The 22887-nt window shown below is 39.5% G+C and overlaps 1 protein-coding gene across 12 annotated transcripts in view; it reads right to left on the bottom strand.

The window, feature by feature from the left end:
• PDE1C (phosphodiesterase 1C) overlaps positions 1-22887 on the bottom strand; it is a 541496-nt gene that overhangs the window by 253241 nt on the left and 265368 nt on the right. The window lies entirely within an intron of this gene.

Raw genomic sequence — 22887 nt, 5'->3', positions numbered from 1 at the left:
AATTCAGCTTCCCTTCTCCTTGCACAGGTGCTCTGGCAAAGGGATACAAGGATCCCATTCAGCAAGTGTTATTAATGTAAATCCATCTATTGTGGAATGCATTACTACAATAAACCACTCTTAACTTACGTTAAAGAACATACTAGCAGAAGCTGATTTTTTTTCAAACTGAATGAAATTAAGACTCAGACTCAGTGGACCCTCTATTACTTTTATTTAAACCTGCGTAAGTCATGAGTAACTCCGCCAAAGTCAATGTTGTTTCAGAAGCCTCAGAGCAGTGGAAGGGCAGACTCAGTTACAATACATGAAGCTGCCAATGGAAAACGGTGATTCATCTGCAAAAAGATTATATCAGAGCAGAACAAAATGGGGGATGGCTACAATAAAGCCTCTGAAACAAATGAAATAAAGTCAATGTATCAACTAAGCCAGTTGCTTCACTATCCATATTTCTGAACAGATAAGGCAAATTTCATACCAAGGCAACGCAGAAGCCAAATGAAAGGCTCTGTACAGACCTTTGCAAAATGAGAGTCCAAGGACAGAACAGGCATTTTGGATGATTTACCCTCTCATAAGTGATTATTTTTTATTATTCCAAATCATGGTTTAGGCACATTGCTAGCATTCCTACATTGCCACTCTCCATGCTGTATCTGTCCTGCAGATAAAGAGACTTCAGTATCCAGCTATGGCAATCCAGCACCTTTTCATGAATATATTATGTCACCTGTATAACTCTCCCCATACAGGTATATAATAAAACAAACATACCTGTCGCTGGCTAGTACATCTCATCAAGCATTATTGATCAGCAGGGTCCTACAGTGTGTTATATTAAGAACATACAAAGTGTTCCAGGTTTGGACCAGAATCAAAATCCATGACTACCTAAACTGTATTGAATAGTATCTCAATGACAACGAGACTGTGTAAGAACCCTAATATCCACAGAACATTCATTTTAAAGGTGTGCTGCAGGCATAGCTGATAGAAAGTTCTGTAACAAACAAATCTGACTGGTCAAGTCTCATATTGGTGGTTACAAAGGTTATCATATATAGCCTCTCTCTCAGCAGAGAACTTCATGAAGTTCACCAAGGTGGTTTCTCTGGTACTGTTCTGAAGGAGGAGATACTAGTAAACAAATTTTAATCATTTCAGTGTTTATTTGTTGGGATATTAGATTCCCAAAATATTCTTCCTGTAGATAAAAACATGAATTATTTTCAGCATGAATAACCGGTACTGCCTACTGTAAAGTATTGTCATGTTGAAATGTGTCTCATCACTTTGCTCCCTTATGATTGGACTAATTGGTGTAAGTCCTAACACTGCTGTAGTTAATGACAGTTTTCCTTTAACTCATGTTTTTGGGAGCTGTGCTCTGGGAACACGAAGTCTACAGTTCTATTCCCTCTTGATGACCTTGAAGACCTAGGCAGCCACATTCATTACATTACCTATGTGTGGTCTCCTGAGTCTAACTTTTCTGTAGGTGATGTTACATAAACCAATCCTGCAGGACTGTAATATATACCTGTAAACAATTTTATCCTTATTATGTGTATCCTTATTATGTGTATCCTTAAAGAGTATTTAGTTTTAGTTTTAGTGATGGTGAAAGGAGCTGGAAAAGAACTCTGCAGACTGAAAATCCCTGTTAGCAGAAAAGTTATAACACAGATGGTGGCAATACATATCTCACCACACTAGTTGTCAATGTAGCTCAACTCTTGCATGGAAAAAACAATTCTAGAAGTGTGATACTGCTCAGTCTCCATGTACATACATTTGTTGACCTTTACTAAGACTACCAGTAAAGGTTCCAAATAGTAATTGTCTTTGAGTAACAAGGAAAAAAATGTAAATATAAAAGACGGATTCCTCTAAGTGATAAATGGATCGATATTTGTTGTGGTAATAGTGACTTGGTTAGGTAGAATTAAAGATGTACTGGAGATAAAATAATATTCCCAGACTATGGTTCACAAAGAGATTACCGAGCACTGCTACTTAATCAGCGCTACTTTATTTTCTCCTTCTCTGACTACTATCCACAGTTTGGTTCGCTCCTCTTTTCCATTCCAGGGATGGCTGTATTTCAGTGGTGCTTTGAAATGAAAGACACTATATAAACATAACTTAATCTTGAATTCTTTCTTCTCTTTCAGAAATCAAGTAAAACAGTGTTTAAAAAAGTTGGAGCAAGATCTGGATCTACTAGTCTATGTGCACTTTGAAAGAATGCTGACCATTAGCTAGCCACTAAAGCTGGGGGGCTTCCTAGAGAAAACATATATAGCAATAGGAAAGCTTCCTTTAATAATCCTCTGGTAACCCAGCAGTTAGGACATATATACTTGAGCCGTAACTCAAGGAAGGCCAAAAAAACATTGGGCAAAGTCTTTGTCCTTTCCCTGGGACCTTCTCTAAGAAATAAATGACCCATTCCAGGGTCAACAGGATTGTCTTGTTCTCTCACACACCACTACCATGTCACAATGCCACTCACTCAAATTTGGCAGAGTGGCAGCTGGGCCAAACCTGAGTTGTGCTGCGAGTGCCAGATCACAGTACCCAGAAGGGAGATAGGAGCCATAAGAGCTGCCATTGCAGGGTGAGTTTGTTATTTTAATTGTTTTTCCATTTTATTTTGTGTTATCTCACATTTGCAAAAAACACAGGGCTCTACTTATCGCCATAGGTTGGGTGGAGCTGAGCACACGCCCCTCTGGTCAGCATCTCCCATTGGCTAGTTTAGGTAGCTACTGCCTAGCATGCTGGCTTTTATGGACTGTGGTCTAAGATACCTAACTCACACTTTATGAATCACAGTGATTTTCTAGGCACTTAAAAGTTAGGTGCTGTGACCATCAGTGTCAACACCTAACTGCTTTTGTGCATCCAGGCCCACATGCTGGCAACACACAAGGAGTGTGTTTATCTCAAATAACCACATTTCTATATGTTAGCCCACTGGGAAAAGTAGTTAAATTGACTGAGTGGGGGGAAAAGTAAGGCTAAGTAGCTCTGCTAACTATGTAGCACAAAACCACACAACTCAGAATCTTAGTTAGCTAAACAAATTGCTTCTTCACTCCTACACAGTTTCTAAAGAATAATCTGAATCACTTCGGTGAAGTTTCACTCTGAACAGTGACTCCAAAATTGGCATTGTGGGAGTTTCATATTCACTGAATCTCAAAGACTGATTAAATAAACTAAGCAAATTTGCAATTAATAGGTTGCTTTTCTCTAACTGTGAGCCCCACAAACTCAACATGGGATCTAAAAGTCAAGCAATGTTATTTCCTGCTCATGTATCATTACCAGTAATAACAATCTTGCAGGCCCCAGTCCTGCACTCAGTTACACCTGTGCAGCCTGATAGTCTTCAGTGTAGGTGAGGTTAAAATTGGGGACTTGGCAAATTGCACCTTTGATAATAATTTGGATAATGATGCATGAGCCAGAAAATAATCCAGTTCATCATCTTCTCTCCACTGGGCCAGTTCTGCATTGCTAGCAAGCAAGGAAGGCAATGAAAACTTATTTTTGTCACTAGAGTCAGCAGATCTGGCTCTAAATACACAGAAGGAGCATGCCTGTTGTTTAAGAAGGTACCTTTTTACAAAGCCACTTTTCCAGCAGAAACACAACCATCCAATGGCCGGTTTCTGCATGGAAATAATTTAAATGGGTTATTTCATGGGTCAGAGTGCTCCTTTTCCTTTTATATTTAAAAGTGTCTTAATTAACACATTTAAGATAACTGTGGGAACTTAATCACCCATTAAAACAGACACCCAATAATGTCTGTCTTTATATTAGAGTCTTGTCGTGTTCTCAGCTCAGGCAAAACACAGCCATTCATCATTGCCTCTCTATATAGTCTCATCTGATCAGATCATTCAGCAACAGTGAGAGATAAAGAGATGCTGCTGTATTATAAATTTCACCACATAGTATGAAAGATTTTGTTGGATCTATGCTTTTCTGCACTGCCAGAACTGGGCTTCTACTGTTACAATAGGGCCTATGATATGGTTGTTATAAATAGGTTTAATATTTTAACAAGCTGAAATTGAGAAGAGTAATTTATGTCTGGCAAAATAGATGGGTGAGAGTCAGGGACATCACCACTTCCAGCTACTTCCAATGATGTGTTACTTAAATATATTGGTTTCTGAGTAGCAGCTGTGTTAGTCTGTATTCGCAAAAAAGAAAAGGAGTACTTGTGGCACCTTAGAGACTAACAAATTTATTTGAGCGTGAGCTACAGTGAGCTGTAGCTCACGAAAGCTTATGCTCAAATAAATTTGTTAGTCTCTAAGATGCCACAAGTACTCCTTTTCTTTTTTTTAAATATATTGTAAACTAGAGCTGGGTTAAAATTTTTGGACGAATAGTTTATTCACCAAAAAATGCAGTTTTGGTCAAACAGAAACTATTCTCAAGTTTGATGCCAATTTGAAGAATAGTTTTAGCCAAAAAAAGAATCAGGCTAGAGTCACAAAATAGTGGAGAGGGAGTAGCCCCCTTTATAACTTTTAGCCCATGGTTAGGGGATTCATCCATCCAGGGAACCCAGATTCAATTCCACCCTCTGCCTGATGTGGAGTAGGGATTTGAACTTGGATCTCCCACAAGACTGTCCCAATCACCAGCCCATGGACTATTCTAGGATGGGTCATCTCAATTTCTCCTGTTGAAGGCTGGGCTACATTGTATAATATAAATTGAATAGTCATTGGAGCATGGACTGGAACTTAGATCTCCCAGGTGAGTGCCCTAACCACTGGACTATCGAGTCACTCTCAAATTCTCTCTCTGCCCAATGGACTATTCAAGTATTTTATATAAAATGGAACAGCATCAACAGGATAGACGGAGAGAATCCAGAAAATTCATAGCCCAATGCCTCGGGCACTCTCTGGGGAGAGGGGAGACAAGTTCAAACCCTGCTTCTTATCAGGCAACGGAAGGGAATTGAACCCAAGTGTCCTAACCATGGGCTAAAAAAGTACAAGAGGCCACTGCCATCTCCTCCCCCTCTTCTTTTGTAAATCTAGTCCTTTCAAAATTCCCAATAACTCAGTGTTTCAGACCCAACACAATGTTAATTCAACCCAAATCAGACTATTTACCAACAATTCTGAAAAAAAATTGGATTTGGTTCAACCCAAACCTGTTTTTTTTTATTCAGAACCACCAGGAATCAAATAATCAGTTATTCACCCAGCTGTAATGGATATACCAGTCTTTACTACCAGATCCTCTGAAATACTGAAAGCAAAGGGGAAAAGAGTAAGAAAGAGGAAGACTGTTGGATCAAATATGATCCAGGTGTAACTCCAATTAAGTTAAAGGAGTTAACACGTATGCTGGAGATGGTTGCAGCCCTGAAAGCGAAGATGGGGCAATGTCAGTGTAATATACATTTTCATTAGTTAACTATCACTACGTATTGCTCAGAAGTAGTAAAAGCAGAAGAAAATTGTGAAGAGAAGAGTGCAAGGTGAATAAAAAATACATTGTTATTTAAAAAGGGGGGGTTGACATATTTGTTTAAAATTTACATCTGTCTATCTCTTGACATAGATGGCTGCATACTCACTACAAACCAATAGGATTATTTAAATAAACTGAAATCTCCCCTCCCAATCACTTCAATATGCTGAATCAATTGCATATCAATTCAAGTGTCATCACAGCAGGATTAATTCTGTATATACATCAAAGTACTACAGCCTATATTAATAAAAATGTATACATCAAATTGAAAAATGAAATCATATAACCTGGACTATAATTTGGCCACCAGTATTCAAATTTCAGCTTAATGCCTCTGGGGGCACTGAACCTATCTTAACAATTCACTGAAGCCACCAAATTTTCCAAGAACAAGCTATCTTCCTCCACGTGATGTCTTGCTCAGATCACACAGAATTGTAAGCCACTGTGTTACTGCCTCAACAACAGTGAGGTTTGCTGCTGCTAACCTATATGTCTGCGCACCAAGCAAACCAGCTTGTCTGCTTTGTCAGCAAACTCTTCAGGACTCTGCCAATCCAAACCTTGCCTTGAAGGGAACAATCAGTGCACCCCAATTTCTGAGTTCTCTAGAAGATGTCTTTCTGCAGTGTCCAGTCCCTTTTCCTAAAGACACTCACAGAAGTTTTTAAGTTTGCTGCCTCCAAAGAGACAAAGTACACAACAGCCTGTTAGAACAACTGAAGACCTTTACTTTAGTATAGCAGCACTGAGTTAGCTGTGTAATAAAACAAGAATAAGTTTATTAACAGAGAACATAAGTTTACGTTATTTCAAGTAAGAGCGAAAGAGATTTGCTTTCTAGTGACTAAAACTTAATTTCAGCAAGTTACAATCTCTGTCTGAGCAGGTTTCTCACCTACAGTCAGTTCCCAGAGATTTCAACCCCCTTGGCTGAAGGAACCACCTCTCAGATTTTGAAATCTCTGGTCTCTTTTCTTCCTTAGGTGATGGATACCAAAATGGCTTTCTGTTTCTCCTTATAATTCCCAGTGTCCACTGTCTGTTTCAAGAGCCAGGAATGCTTCCCAGGAGTATAGTCTCCATCCCCCTTCATGATCATTAAGTGAACATCTCCCCCACTTGCTAGTTTGATGACTATCTTCTGTGTAAATGTGCTTCCATTATTTCTGGTCTTGCCTTGCTCAGTTTACACTGGAGACACAGTTAAGCAGATGAACCTACATTCCTTTGTATAGGACAGGTTATGCACTGCTTGCCAAATACCTTTTAAGAACATATTTCCAGCACACATCTATAATTCTTTATACACCACCCGTGCATACACCACACAATATTATTAATGATCGGGGTGCTACCAGTTTGTATATACCTCAGATGACATGTTTTAGATACAGATTATGTCACAGTGAGTTTGGGGAAACGAGCAAGTCAGGCCTGATGTGAATTATGGTATGATATGCCCTCTGCCAGTTGGCATTGAGAGGCTCCCTGGGTCACAATTTGCCATCTATTTCAATCAATGAATTAAAACAGGACTAGCTTTCATGTTTTTTCCACTCTCACGTCAATAATACAATACTTTATCATGCAGAGTATCTTCCATACAGGCTGTATACCAGAATTCTCTGTTGAGTTAAACAATACAGCCAGAGATAAGTGATTACAGGGGGACAGAGAAATTAAGAGGCAGGTGAAGGAAATAAGGTAAGATATCAGCTGCAATTTGAAATGAGATGTAGGTCAGCTATGTGTACAGTTTTAAAAACAAGAAGAGGCATTTTGAATTGGATCTTATACTGAATGGTGGCCTAATGAGGTTGTATGGGGACAAATTTCTCACTATATGAGAGAATGCTGAGGACAATGTTCGTCACACAATGAAGCCTGGGGAGTTGGGATGTGGGCTGGCAATAGAGATGGGATGTGTAACAGTCATGGTGAGCATGAGGATCTATAAGAAAAATGTAGGATCAAGAATGACACTAAAGTTTTATACATTGGAAACCAGTGGGAGATCTGTCAAGAATGAAGATGAAATTTGTGCTCAGGTTCTCAAATAGTTCAAATTAAGAAAATAGTCTCACTACATCAGCAGAAAACAAAAGCATGTCTATCAGCTCAACAAACTGCATCTCACTTAGCTGACCAGTAACTTCCACCAATTTAGTCATTCAGTTTTCTCTGCAACTTTTAAAAACATGCACTTTTGGAACAATTCAACTTCAGCCCCAAAAGAGATAGTGGCTGGCGTGGCTGAATGATTAATAGTTGCCCATTTTGCGGCTATGTCTACCTTTTTAGAACTTTTTGCAATAAAAAAGGTGTTAACTGTTGTGTAATGATCAACTATCCATATGGATATTCTGTATATAATCAGTTTACCCAAAATCTACCTGTAGTATCAACTGGAACGGTTCTTTTTCTGTTCTCCTTATATTAAATACATATCAGCATCCTTGTTTGTGCAGAATGGCTTCTACTGTTCATCCCAGAGGTACCTGCATTTCTACTGGCAGGAGATGGATCCCTATTGTAAACAATTTGCAAAATGCTTTTTGGATCTTTCAGAATGATGGACATTATGAGTCTGATTCTGTGCCCGCTGAACTCAATGGAAAGATTTTCAGTTCACTTCAATGAGCGTTGGCTAGGACCCCATATAAATATAATATGTTATCTGAAACACTGACTGTAGGTTGAATATTAGTATCAATCAGGTAAAGTTTATTTCCAACTGACATAAATATGCATACATGCATAAATATTTCTGATATGATGATTGTACTGATTTAAATTAGTTTAATTTTTACAAAATGTGCACATGTAAGTAGCAGATGAAAAATATAACAGTCATCAATTTATACCAAAAACATGAAAAATTACTACATGTAATTTATTAAGTTAAACCACCTCATATAGCCCCTCATTGGAGTCTATGGAGTTACACCACAGATGATTCTGACCCATCCTGTATTGTTATAACAGCAAACAATCAGAATTCACTTAAAGGGAAAAAAAATCTATATGGTTAAAATCAGTGACTGACTAACATATCCATTATTAACTAACTTAATATTATATTTCTATTATACCTGTTTGAGCCATATCTTATTTAGACTTTTTAAATAAAAAATATTGTGGTATGAAGGGCATTCAACTACAGTTCTGCATGCAAATAATAGGCCCAGTTATGCTCCCCTTGCTGTTTGAGTGAGTTTTACTATCTATTTCAATGAGAGCAGGATTAAACTCTATGAGCCTGATTCAAAGCCCCTTTCATGTAAAGACTCCAATTAACTTCAGTGACATTTGGGTCAGCCCCACAGTGACTAAACTACACTCATTACTAGAGCTGGTCAAAGGTCTTTTTTCCAAACATTTTTGTGTATTTTTAAAAAAAAAATTCCAGTTTTTCAATGAAAACTGAAAATCACACAAAAATAGAGTTTTTCCACCTTTCAAAAATGAACAAAATGTTCAATTTTTTAATAAAAACCTCCTGCAAATTTAAAAAAAAAAACACACAAAAAAGTTTTCATTATTCTTGAAGCTTTCCACGGAAAATTTTCTCCATTTTCTTACCAGCTTTACCTATTAGTTTATCAATAAATAATTGTGTCTTTAATAATTGTTATTATGTCGTATAACATGGAGAGAGAACATGAAGCATCCCTGACAGCCTATATCAGGTATTATGTTTATCTATGCACAGAGAGGTATTAGCAAGACAACATAAGGTCGTGGAGCAGGGTTCATCCCTTGACATAGCTGGTGTTGGCACCCAGCAGGGAGATACTGATTTATTCCTGCTGACTCTACGGCAGTTGTGTCTCACTGACCACCATGAATGAAGGAAGGTGGGAGAGGATTATTGGTGAGACAGGTCTCCGTAGGAAAGACCTAGAAACACAGCCAGGTTTAAGGAGCAAACTGAGGGTAACATTTTTGTTGTTATCTTACCTATCCATGAGGCCAAACCAAAAAGATGGCAAGTTTGAGGTAAATATACAATGGGCATGATATTTTTGTATTTACCCTTTTTTTTTTTTTTAGAACTGAATGGGATGACAACGGAAGCTGTGAGTGCTTATGACTTCTAAAAACCTGGCCCAAATTTTGTAGATTCTGTGTAGATCAGGACTCTGAGAATTATGCCTGCTTTCGATTATGCTTAATATTTTGTTATAACAACTGCTGCCTGCATGGCCCAAATCCTGAAGTCCTTATTCTGTTTTCACTCAGTTTTCATGCTATCCTTACATAGGCAAACTTCCATTTAAATTAGTGTGGATTTACCTGAAAAAGAATTAAGTAAAACCTAGGCAAAATAGAATTCTTAGAATTTGGCACTTTGAAAATAATATGGTCTATTGATCTTTACCTATGTTGGTATACTATAAGCAAATATTCTCTCTCACACTGGAGACAAAAAGGATGAATTAAAGGTATGTTTATACAGTACACATATATATGTACTATGTATGTGTACATACATACTGAAAGGAACCTACCTTTTAAGGAAATAAAGGCCAAGAAAAGTATGGAACAGAACTTAGTTTTAAAGTAGTTCCCTATATGTTTTATTCATTGTGTGGAGGGTGGGGGGAATAACATTTTACCACAGTGTTTGATCCTTTGCACAATTCCTGTTTGAAAATATACTTTTTATGGATCAAATGCTTCTTAGTAGCTGGCTATTGGATACACTTATGGAACATTTGGCACCAAAAAAGAGATGACCCTCAAAATACAGGATGGGTGGTACCCGATCATGCATACTCTGCAACCTTTCCCATTGAAATAGACTATTAAACTTTTTGTGGAATAAGCATGGGGGTGGAGGCTACATTTCCCTGGCATCCTGTGTAGATCCTGATAGATGTGTTGCACGTTGTGTTCACATGGCAACACAGAGAGTAAGGTTGATTCCTTGCTATTACAAGGTTTTAAATAATGGGACCACATACACAATCTTTCCTGTTCGTTGTATCCTGTTTACTTTCTTCCTAAAAGAACTGTTATGAAAACACATCATATCGACAAGCAATGTAAGAGGGAATAGTCTTGCTGAAAATGAGATGAAAAGAATCTTTGTGGAACAAACAATGACAACATGTATGTATCTTGTATGTTCAAAGCAAACAAATCATGCTTTGCTGGAATCTTGTTCCAGCCAGGAGGGCTACAAGGTTAACTTACTTTAATTAAATGAAAGGGTATGGATTACATTTTTCAATCAAAGCCACTATGTGACATTAGCACTTTGAAAATCCCATGGAGGCAAACAGGCAGCTGTCCAGTTTTGTTTCAGTCAGGGTGGTTTGGCGATTAGTTACAGAATGCAAGATGTTGGCAGGGAAAGAGTCATCATTCATAACCTGGATTAAATATCAAGACAGGAAACATAAATTGGAATTACATCAACCCAGTCCAGCACTGTATGCAAAGTCACAAAACAAATCTGCATCTTGCCCTAAACTCTAGTAAATCTATCAGATTGTTGCTTGTTATTGTTCCCCCCACACACACACACACACCCCTCCCCACCCCCACTGTCTGCTACTAGACAGCTGGTATGACGCAGAATTTTAAATCTCTTGTTTGTGCCAGCCGCTCCCCTGACTCTGGGTTACAGGCTGAAACTCTCTGATTACTGTTCAACAAACCTAAAGCTGGGGTGAAAAAATTGCTGTACAAAGATGCAGTGTTCCCTTTCCAAAACAATGCTCAAAAACTCCTGCTCAGGGCATTTACTAACAGTTACAAATACATTATCCAACACTTTCAGTGACATTACTTTGTGCAGTGAGGAGCTTTCTGGTGTTGCTCTGGCAGTGCTTCTAATTAACAAACCAAATGTTAAATATCTTACTCGTGAAAAGACAACACGCATATTTCTCATAAACAGCGTTTACTCTGTGTGTGTTCACAACCATTTTGCGTGAGACTGTACGCAAGCAGGATGCAGAGGACTGGGCCTTTAAAACACCCAGCAGTGGCCCCTTGAAGAGGAAAAGAAGTTCCACTAACGTTTCTGACCTCATCAATTACATACACCTCTGGCTTGTTAACACACATACTGTGTCAATGTATCTTCACCATTTAAAACATTGAAACAATTGTATTATATATCATTTCTTCCCCCACAGAACAATAGGATAAATTCTGCCCTCTTCTCATTGGGTGTGGAGGGATGACCCTCCTAGAATAGTACAGAAATAGTTCCAGTGAGGAGGGGAAGAGGGAAGAGTTAAGGAGACCAGATAGGAGCTGCACTGCACATCTCCACGCTCCTGTATTGCATGTTTCTGACTCAGTATGGCTCCCCATACACTGTCATCGAGGAGTTGAGAATCCACTACTACGTAGGTGGAGAGATTAGGGAGAGTGGAGGGGAAGTAATTTAGAAGGAAAGAAAAAGAGAAGGATGAATGAGTGCAGGGAAAAAAAAGCCTTCCAACAATCATGCTGAGGACTGTGACAATACTTTAGGGCATGTTAAGTGCTATCATTAACCGTTCTACAACCACTTACCCACTGGAGCTCTGAAAACAACGGATTTTTTGGTTCAGTCACTGAACCAAGAAATTGGGAAGGGGAATCATTTTGGATTGACCCCCAATACATTTTATTTGAATTTTCTGACTAACTGAAAGTAAAAAAAAAATGACTTCAACTTTTTCAGAATTTGGGGGGTTTGGCTTGGTGTTTTTGACTGAAACAATTTGGCAAATTCAACGTGAACTCACAAAATGTTTCAAGTCAACACAAATCTGCATTTTTTAGTGAAAAAAAGTTTCATCCAATTTTTTTTTGCACCTACCTCTATTAGATACCACAGTGCTAGGTGCTTTCAAAAACTTAAGCTAGAAAGAAATACTTAGATAGCTCCTGTTGCCCTTTCCCCATGTTAGGGCTGTGACAGCTACTCTTGTCTTTAGTTCTGCTGCTATGCCGTGGCCTTTAAGGCAGGATTCAAATTGCATAGCACCCAGCTGGGACTTGTGCTCCTAAGTCTCTCAAGCACTTTTGGAAATCTTACCCCATGTGTGTAAATATGCTGTATGTGTCATACGCTTTTATTTATCATATGCTTAAAGTTAAACAAACCTGAGAAATGTTTAGATAAGGTGATAAGGGAAAACAAGCAGGAATGGCTACACTTCTATTTTTCCTTTTTTACAATAAACTTCAATCTCCTTCCTCATCCTCTTCTGTGAATCTGTTTGCTCTGTGATCTGCAGATTCCTTCTCTCCCAACTTAGTCTCCTTTCACTTTTCAAACTGATCCAAGAAATCTAAGTTCTCTGGGCCACACTGCGTTCAGCCCAAGTGTGAGCGGGTGTATACAGGAAAGGCTGCCGTATTTGTTCCCTTGTGCAGGAGGGACCAGCAAGAACTGCAATCTGTTCTCACCAAAAACCAAGGACCACTCCCTGTTAGTGAACCCTAGGGGACAAGTCACCCCAGAGGGGGTAAAGGAAGAGGTAGGATCTGAGCCTCTCTTGTACCACCCATCTAAATTGGTCAGCCAGGCATGAGAGTTTATGCTGTTCTCCTGTTCCCTATGCTCTGCCTGCTACTCTACAAGACATGTTCCTCTCACTCTGGTGGGGTCCACTGCAAACCAGCACTATGGCTAAAGCCCACAATACAGCCTTAGCCATTCAAATTTGAGTCAAGATTTTGTGCCATAGAATTGTGCCAAGCAGAACCATCGGATATATGCCAGGCAGCTCTCTGACTCTAATGGGAGTTTTGTGCATATATAGTGTCTGACCCCATGAGTGTAACAAATCACTTTACTACTGATGTGATGCCACAGACCTAGCAATATCCATTTGTGGTGTCACATTAATAGCAACATAACACAGCAATATAGGAAAAACGTGGCACACATCACATTTTAGGTCTCTCTCTCTGTGTGTGTATATATATATATATATATATATATATATATATATATATATATATATATATACACACACACACACACACACACACACACATACTGTGATGGAGCAAGGCCAAATGGCTATGGAAGAGTAGTGGGAGATAGATATATTAGCTCCAGGCTAAAAAAATCCCTGGTACCAGGAAAAGTGAAATGGCAGCTGCTCCAGGTCAATTAAGACACTTGGGGTCAATCAAGAACTTTCCGGAAGGCAGGGAGAAGGCTAGGTTGATTGGGACACCTGAAGCCAATCAGGGGCTGGCTGAAACTAGTTAAAAGCCTGCCAGTCAGTCAAGTGGGTGTGCATGTCAGGAGCTGTGGGAAGAAGTTGCGCGGTTGGAGAGACTGAGTAGTACACACCATATCAGGCACAAGGAAGGAGGCCCTGAGGTATGGGTGAAGTGGAGCTTGAGGAAGTGAGGGCTTCTGTGGGGGAAGTAGCCCAGGGAATTGTACGTGTCATGTTTCTAAAAGGTCAGCTACCATAATTGATACTATTAGGGTCCCTGGGCTGGAGCCCGGAGTAAAGGGTGGGCCCGGGCTCCCCTTCCCCCACCTTTGCCCCCTGATTAATCACTGAGACTGGGAGACAACAGAGACTGTGCAAGGAAGGATAACTTCTCCTCACCTCCCTCGCTGGCTTATGATGAAAATGGCTCAGTAGACTGTGACCCTTGTCTCTAGAGAAAGAAGGGTTATGTGGAGGGTCACAGTGAGCCTCTGAGGCTAGCAAAATCCACCAGGAAACGCGGGAGCCCCAGAGGCAAGGACAGAGCTTTGTCACAATACACACACACACCGCTTAATAAACCCATTCTTTGCTCTGTCTCTCTCTTTGAGAGGGAGTGTGACAAGCTCTAACATGGGTCCACTAGTGATGGGGTACAAGGACCCTCTCTCCCTGCATGCCAGTCCCTGCATTCATGAGTACACAGGGACTTCACCCACCCAGGACCACATGTCATCCCAGAGAAAGATGAGAAAGGGATAGGATGCACTTGGCTGCTTGGGAAGAGTTCCCCAAGGAGGTGCACCACCTAACTGCTCCTTATCTGGGCCAATGGCTGAATTCCAGAATTTGCCAGGAGCAAGTTAAAAAGGCAGTAACAAGCAACCTGCAGTGCTTGGTAATTCTCTGAGAGCCACAACTTGGATTTTCTGCCTTCTGGGTGAAACCCTGGCCACAGTGAAGTCCATGGGAGTTTTGTCATTGACATCAGCAGAGCCAGAATTTCACCCTCTGTCTCCTTCATGGCTTTAATTTTGCTTAAATACAAAGACACATTCCAAATGAATCCATTTTTCATGCATACATTTTTCTTTTATGAATGCAAAAGACTAGTGGGCAAGTGTCTGCTGAGCCCAGGAGTAGAGTGGGCACAGAGACTTGCTTTTAGTAACCCCAGGATGAATCTTTCAGAGTTGAGGCATATCTGTAGGGTATCATGGGGGAAATTCTCCACTGCCATTGGCCATACTTTTTTCTGCCCTAAGGATATTATAGCCTTTCTCACGCACTAAATTACTTTGAAAATAGTTTAACACACACACACACACACACACACACACACACACACACACACCCCAGAGACTGTGAGCCTCATACTAATTTTACCCCTATTAACTACATAGACTTCAATGAAGTTACTCCTTCAAATATTTATGGCAGCGCTTCATGAGATTGGGAACAGCCTTGTGAATCCAAAAGAAAAAAAATCCAACCCCCCCTATAAAACCTCTGATTTACCCAAATCCCCAGCATTTTGATGGAGATTCAAATCTGAGCAGACATGTTTCACAACTGTTAGTGTTTTACTAGGTCAGTCCTGATGTGAGCAGTTGGGGCTCGATTCATCCCCCACTGGGCAGCAGAAAAAGCCAAATGGTTTTAGTGTTACAGAGATCAGGATTGGTGTAAATTTTTGACAGAATGAGACAGGAAAACTGACTAGGAATAATCAATATGAATTTCAGGAAGAAAAAACCCTGTAAAATCCTTTTAAAAGCTGAGTTGGTTTTAATACAGTGCTTGAATCCACCAAAAGCTGGCAGATTAGGGGATGAGCTGGCCTCATTGCCTTTAAAAATAAAACAAAACACTGAATTTTTCAGTGCTCTCCCCTCACCTGCTTCTTCCCTTCTCCCTCCCTCCGTCCCTACCCCTCCTTTTTATTTCAATGGTCTCAGCATGTATGGACTCCCATCTCGGCATGGTTTTGTTTTGTTTTGTTTTGTTTAGAGCATTCCATAAAGAGATCCTTAATTTCCCCTTGAGCCAGGGGTTTAAATTTATCTTCCCAAAATAACTTTTTCATATCCCTGCTTTCTATGCAAGATTGTGAGCTTTACCACCCAGATATACAGCACTGATATTTAAAAAGCATTCAGTTTAATGTTTATAAAAGGAGCCCCTTTCTTATACTCCACAGTACATTTTATGTGTGTTTGTTTTTAAACTGTGGGAATAAATAATTGCTTCTTAGAGTGTAGACATGATTCATATGCACCACTACCAGAAGAGTAAAAGCTTTTTTGTGATTATGGAAAAAAACTATGGTATTTCTTAGTCAACATTTTCATGTGAAACACAGTCTTCCTCTCTTATTGTTACCTACAGAGGTCATTTATTGATTTAATATTCATATAAAAAGACATGAGGGAATAAAACTGACTGAAGGGTTGAAGCAAAATTTATCACATTCTACTGAACTACTATGCCTCCAAACACTTCCTTTTAATTAACTTCTCCCAAAGCTGCTGTGCTTTTACTTATTCATTAAAAATATTTCCTCCCCTGTCCCTTTTTCATTCATCAGAGAAAACTGCTCTGAGAGTCTCTCACTTCCTCTGTTCCTTCGGAGATAACATTCCAAAAAACATGAAGTAGACTTCTGTCCTCTCTCATTGTGCACTGGCCTAGTGGTAAACTTTTGGGCCTTGTCCACACTACCAACAGGACTGTGCCAACAAAGGGCCCAATCCTGGAAAAAATTTTACTCAGGTGAATTGTCCTTATTCACACGGAGAGCTCAGCCAAGGTAAAGCTCAGCATGAGGAGACCCCAAATCATGTCTCAATACAGTTGTTGCTAGAAAATATGACACATTCATTCCCTAACCAATAAGGACTTCTTGTTCTTTGGAGAATCACGGGTACTCAAGCTGTCCTATAGACGAACTGAATATGGGTTCAGTCCTCTGTTCCCTGTGCACCCCGAACTCCTGTGGTCAATGGGAAATTGGGATACAGAGGAAATCTGGATCAGGTATAAGAGGCCTATAGTGTGGTTTCATGACAAGGTTTGCAGACAGACAATCCCTGTCCACATTCATTAGGGAAGCCATACTAGAACCCTGTGTTTAAATATGTTTGGAGCTAGCACAGTTCTGTTCCCAAGGTGAACAGGGCCTTAGTTTAACCCAGACTCTCAGGAGATTCAGGAAGATTGAAACCAAGACCAAAGACAGCAGGAGTGCCTTTATCACCTCCGGAAAGGAATTAGCATATTCATATTTTCCACTTGAGAAACTGACTAATTTACACATTTGCTAACAAAGTGGTGCTTTCTGAGGGGCTTTTTTAACCTTCCCAATCTGCTGCCAGCTAAAATATCTGGGGACAAAGCCCACTGTGTAGGAACATTTCAGGAATTAAAGGGAGCTCTCTGTTTTACTGCTTACTTGGGCTATGTAAATGAAAACGAGGCAGGCCAGAGTACTGTCAGTGGGAGAACCAGCTTTTCAGTATGTGGCATTTTTAAAGATCAAAACCTAAAAAATACTGTAGAACGCATACCTATCTGTATAGATAAGACAAATAAATAGATACATAGAATGGTGGCACTTACGTGCAAACTTGCCCTTTATCTCATGGAAGGAATCTTCTCTTACTGAGTCAGTTTCACAACTTACTTCAAAGGAAGCAAAATTAGATCTTGAATAAGTATAGGCAATAAGACCACCTCAATAGTTGCAGTATTCAAGATACTTCCTAAAGTAAGTTGAGGGAAGTACTTTATCTGTATCTTAGGTGCAATTGGTTAGTTTTAAAGGATCACCAATATCTATACAATGCATTTTTATTTTTTCCCTTCAGATTCTAAGTCTAGTTTCAGAATTAAATTATATAGGAGGATCAGGGAAATGAGAGGAAAGGAAGGTAGAGCATCCCATGTGAGTCCTGATTCAGAGATGGTTACTCTATAATTTCCTCTTTAACAGCATGGGAAAGTATTATAATAGATTCATAATAAGTCTCTAACTCCATCAGTTTAGCATTGTAATCCTGGCTGCAGGGAAGAAGATTAATCTCCATTTTTTACCGATTCCTCTGCAGCGCTGAGAGGCAACAGTGTTGATATTGGTAATACCGTGTCAGCTAGAAATCAAGGTTTTATTTTTTTGCACAAACACAGCAAAAACCATCATTGAAAAATTCTTCAGACTCTATCCTCTTCTGGTACAAATCAGCACTATTACTCTGAATCTAATGGAACTTTTCTGGATTTACATCAACTGATGATCTGCACCATCATAACACCATCAAAAACAGTCAAAGACCTCAACTCCTCTCCTCATTTTCCCCACACACATAATTGCAGCCTGTACTGCAATTATAAATCTGATTACTAGATCTGAGTGCACAGTCCACTAATTAGACATCTAAGTTAAAAAATGCACCCAGAATTATTCACACCCACAGAAAAAGTGTAAGTGTAAAATCAGAGGCCATGTTTCAAAATCAGGTTTTCAGTTCTGTCATGGCCATTGTCCTTTATAAACCGTGTTTAATATTGATGGACATCCTTTGTGAGGAGCACACGGCTGTATTTACCAGCTAAAGTATTGTTAGCAAGTGGCCATGGAAGGGCACAGATGAGATGGAGTTAATTACAGATTGCCAGTTTTATCAACTTCTAAGCAATTTATCAGTAAAAGATGTTAGAGCCCCTTGCTGGGCGAGACAGATTTGAATGAAGAAGAGCCTTGTAGATTAGGCATGTACTGCAAAGAGGCGAGTACAAACCTCCTGTTTGAACATGAGGAGTCCTGTTTCTGTCACAAGCAGCTGTTAGGAGCCATAAATACACACTCAGCACGTTCATCAGAAATATAGTTTCCTGAAGCCTTCTAAGCTTGTCAAACTTCATGGGACAATACTCTTCAGAAATAAGGCACCAGAAAGAACTGCTCATGTATTAAATACATGCTCAACAAGACAAGTGCCACACATATGCCAACTGCACGTGGGTGCCCATTGCAAAGGCAAGACAGCTTGCTTACTATTTAACCACCTGTGGATATTGATAATGGTGCAGCGTGAGCACATGTATCGGACAGACTAAAACTGCATGGCAATAACAGTAGGCTTCTGGTTTTACCTTAAAAAAGTCAGGAAATTCAGCCCTGAGAATTCCATCTCTGACCTACCCTGTTGCACTTATCTAATCCCTGCCCTTGTGATACACTAACCTATGGCCAAGTAAATACGTCATCAGATCAATGAGTTTCAGAAGTCAAGAAAAAACTACAAGTGGTGTGCCCAGCTGAGGGTTGCAGCTGGCAACTCGCTGAAGACCTAACATCCTAACCTAAGTTACATTAATTGGAAATGATGGCAGGCAGCCCACAACTAACACAGAAGAACAGCCCACAGACAAGGTACATTCATTGCTTTATCTTAATCTGAGCACAAAGGCATGCATATCAATATAGAGCAGTACCTGCAGGAACCTGAAGTCTCTGTGGACTGTTCCTCCATAAGAAGGATGCCATTGGCCACAGCCTACTTTCTAGGGTTCCACTTAGCCCAGAGGCTCATTGTGTTCACCTCACCAGTTCCCCCATGCTTTAAAAAAAAGGAACATTCCCTTAAGCTCCCCCTGCACCCCTTTATCCCCCACGCTTTCCCAAGCAAAGACCTCCAGACCTGCAGAGAGCTCTCTGTAGGTCCAAGAACTGCAGGGGTGATGCCACAGTGGTTGTTGACTTGCTTTTCCATGGGGGAAGGACAAGAGCCACATACAATGGACATTCTCTACATATGGATCTTGGGATGAATGGGACTGAGTGGCTGCAAGTGCCATTCATAAAGAAATCGAGAGCTGCTCAAAGTTCAATTCATCTTTTTTCATTATGCCAGAGACTCAAAAATGGGTCTACTTCTGTGAAAACACATTTTTGCTGGGACACACGCTTTTTTGTTTTGTTTATTTTTGAAACAAAACTGGAAGAATTGTTTCCAGTGAAGATGAGCCCATTTTCAGTGATGGTTGTTGACGCATCAGAAATGTAACAATTTTGCTGATGCAGGCTTTTAAAGGGGAAAATTTGAAATCTCTGAACTGACATTTTGGAGGTGGAAAATAAGGTAAAAGGGCAAGCTTTTCAGATGTGAAAATCCAGCAAGTCAAAAATTGAATTTCACACAGCTCTGACAGTACCTCATCACAGGTAATAGCCTATTACGAGACTTTTTAAAACATGTATTAAACCAATGCACACAGGCTCTTTTCCAGCTGTGATAAATCCAGCAAATGAATAGGTATTTAGGTAAGTTATAAAACAGTCATTGTTTATAATGTAGATCTCTAATCAGAGTTACATTAACAGTTTGCAAGATATAATTTATTGCCTCAGTGAGGCAATTTTTTGCAGTCTTCTACCTGAGAGAGCATTATGGCTCCATTGACTCAATATTCCTTCACATTACACAAATTTGCTGTGAGGAACCATAGAATGTTAATATGTAGATGCCAATTAAAGAACATTGAGAGAAGTGTTACTGCATATGCCTGTTTTCAAATGTTAATGGTGAAGGAATTTTGACTGTATATGGACTAAAGACCAAATCCTCATGCCATTGCTTTGGCCTAGTAGCTGAGCTGAGCATTCAGCAGATACTTAGGGATAAGGACAAGGAAATGTCTCTCACACCACACAGGAGAGTTCAGCATGCTGGTTGGCTCTTACCTGCCCTTTGCCCATAGAGCAGAAGGCCAAATAATTCAAACTGCAGCAAATCCCCTAATCCCAAACCCTCCTAATCTGCCCCTTAAACACTATCTCAGAGTTCTCAACACCTCCCTGGCAGTGTACACTCTCACACAGTGTACTCTCACAAAGCCTCCCTATCTTGCACAGTAGAACTGCACTAAATGCGATCCACAGAGACCCTCACCAGGGTCAGGATTTGCTCCTTATTTAAGCAGAGACTATTCTAAGATACAAAAACAAATCTAAATCTAATGTGATCTAAAAACAATTAATTTAAAATATAGTGTACTAGCCCCATGCCATCTTAGGCTCTGATCTTGTCAAAGCTAAGCAGGCTCAGATATGGTTAGTATTTAGCCAGACCTCCCAGCAAAATCTAGATGGTGATTCAGTATATTGGTCTGCCCACTGAGTCACTACTGAGTAGATACTCCATATGGTGTTAGGGGGTTCTGCGTTGCTGCAGGTCTTTCCAATGAGCCTGAGATGTAAAACTGAACCCTGAGCACCTGTGATCATTAGTGATCCCATTGCCCTTTTCATATGAGAAGTGTCATGATCAAATTCCCAATTTGGGTAATTACACTGTGCCAACCTAAACTTCCTAGGGCAGTTTCAACCGGCAGTATTCTGTTTCACATTCTTCCTTACTCTGTTTTGTAGAGTTTCTGTGTCTATGAAAAAGCTCCAGCATTATAAGGCTGTCTGCATTCCAGAGGTGGAAGCATGGATTCCTACATTTATCACAGTATATGGTTTATAAAGTGCTGTTCGGTCTCTTGAGATGAAAGCCCTTGTATAGTTGTAAAATATATAAAATAGCCACATCTTTGCTTTGAAAATTACCCCCACACATATGGAAAAAACGAGAACACTTCTGATGTGAAACAGTGTGTGACAATTTTTTTTCACATGCTAAACTCTTGAACATGACAAAAGGAAATGGAAACACTTCTGAAGTCTTAATCAGAGTAACACAATTGGAAAGCTGAAATGTATTGCCCTACAGTGAGACACTTTACAGAAAATCAAGGAAGGCTATCTTACAATACAGGAAGAGAGATCATGAAACTCACAAGATAAAAGTGTTTTTTGTGGACACACAGTATATAGTACTAATGCACACACAAGGAAAGTGTACTAGCACAATGCGCATAATGTACATAACACAGCGTGATTCTGATCATTGTGCATCTGGGATAACTTCTTTTAAGTCAATGCAGGTGCCCAATTTGCAAGGGTGTAAAATGAGATTAGAATCTGTCTGTCAGACTTCTATTGAACAACAATGCTATGGAATATTTAGGCACAGATTTGAACCACAGGTGTAGTCTGAATCAGAATGCAGCTATTACATTTAGCCATAAATTCATGAACTAGTAATTATACAACATGGTGCAGAGACTTGAAAATGAGAGGTTTGGTTCTGTATAGCTGTTCTATTTGGAATGGTTATGAGACAGCTGTCATCTAGTTTGATTAAGCTTCTTCATAAAACAGGCTTTCTTGAGTGAAGCCTTGAGAGAAATACATATTCATGTATGACTTTTAAGTCATTAAAACACTTACAGAAGTACTGGATGTTATTTATAAAATATGACATCATTGCACACACAAAATATTGCTAAAAAATAACTCAAATTTAACTTGGACTCTTAAGTTTTTGGTTGTTAGCCTACGTTATATATGTTTCTTTGGCCCTCTCCTCAGAGGGAAGAAATTTTATAATTCCAACATGTGAGGATGAAAAGAAAATCAGTTCTGAACATCTGGACAGATGCAGCCTATTATAGTAACGTTTTCTAGGCTTCATCAGAAACTGAGGAGCAAGTAAGTGGTATGCACTTTAATACATACAAGGAGGATGAAAGATCCTGTCTATATAACCACTCTGGACTGTCTAATTTTATGTCTGATCCATCACGGCACCTTCCTTTAGTGAACATACCTTTTCTGTGAAGAAGGCACTAGTTAATCTCTATGTGGAAAAGTAGTGCTTAACACAGATATATAAATTAATAAACACAATCTGACCCGCGTGTATGACTATTAATAAAAGAACATGGATTTCCCGCCATTATAACTACTACTAGAAATGTTTTCAAACTGTGCCTTCTTCCCCATTTTGTTTATATTAACCACTTTAGTTCTGGGACTGGTGTACAAACAGCAAAAAGAATGTCTTCTTAATCTAGCTATGTTTATCAACAACCTTAAAAATACTTAGGCTTTAAGTGGCACTTTGTGTATACTGAAGCTGTTCTACTATAGCATGCAAAATAATTTATATCTTGGTAACTGTTATGTTACAATGCCTCTTCTAATGACATTTCAGCACCCTCATTGGGAAATGTTAGTTCTGTAGCAAGCAAGTTCAGCTCATTTAAGGAAGCAAACTGCTCTTTTGTGATAAGT

This window comes from Dermochelys coriacea, chromosome 2 (assembly GCF_009764565.3).
Source record: "Dermochelys coriacea isolate rDerCor1 chromosome 2, rDerCor1.pri.v4, whole genome shotgun sequence".
Lineage (NCBI taxonomy): Eukaryota > Metazoa > Chordata > Testudines > Dermochelyidae > Dermochelys > Dermochelys coriacea.
This window is presented reverse-complemented; position numbering and strand designations above follow the sequence as displayed.